Below are 895 nucleotides of genomic sequence, written 5' to 3'. Positions count from 1 at the left end.
AGTCATTTGACTGTGGCCATGCTGGAGCACCACCTTTTAGTCGAGCAAATCGACCCCAGGACTTATTCTTTGGAAGCATAGTACTTATTCTATCGATCTCTTTTGCCGAACCGTTAAGTTACGGGGACGTAAACACATCAGCATCGGTTGTCAAGCGATGTTGGGGGGACAAACACAGACACAAACATATACACACACATACATACATATATATATATATATACACGACGGGCTCACAAGGCTTTGGTCGGCCCGAGGCTATAGTAGAAGACACTTGCCCAAGGTGCTACGCAGTGGGAATGAACCCGGAACCATGTGGTTGGTAAGCAAGCTACTTACCACACAGCCACTCCTGCGCCTACATTATTATCAACTACCACCACTTCGGCAAGATTATGTTTGGTTATGTTCCACTAATACTGAAACGGCTCTCCTGCGTCTCAGATAGGGGTACGTTACCTCTTAGTCGCGTTAGTTCATTAGCAGTGAATGAATAGCCAGCATGTACGGAAAAAGTGCAAGAGGAAAACCCTGCCGGACAGATCGCGCAATAAGAAACGTTCCGAGGGATGGTCATTGACTTTAAACACTTAGCACATAGCGATGCACATTAAAGAAAAGTAACTCAGTCCATCAAAACGCGGCGAAAAGCGGCCTTCCAGTCAGCCCTCAAAAGGCGAAAAACAGACTCGATTAAAAGCTTTCAATTGGTGCAAATTGAACAGACCCAAGTCTGTTGCCCACTCTCAGTAATGTATTATATAAGTATATAAGGTGATGTTTGTCGTGAATAGATCTACTAAAATGTGTGTATAAGAGATAGATAGATAGATAAATAGATAGATAGATAGATAGATAGATAGAGAGAGAGAGAGAGAGAGAGATAGAGAGATAG

This window comes from Octopus bimaculoides, chromosome 7 (assembly GCF_001194135.2).
Source record: "Octopus bimaculoides isolate UCB-OBI-ISO-001 chromosome 7, ASM119413v2, whole genome shotgun sequence".
Classification (NCBI taxonomy): Eukaryota; Metazoa; Mollusca; class Cephalopoda; order Octopoda; family Octopodidae; genus Octopus; species Octopus bimaculoides.
The sequence above is the reverse complement of the archived record's forward strand: the minus strand, read 5'-3'. Positions refer to the sequence as shown.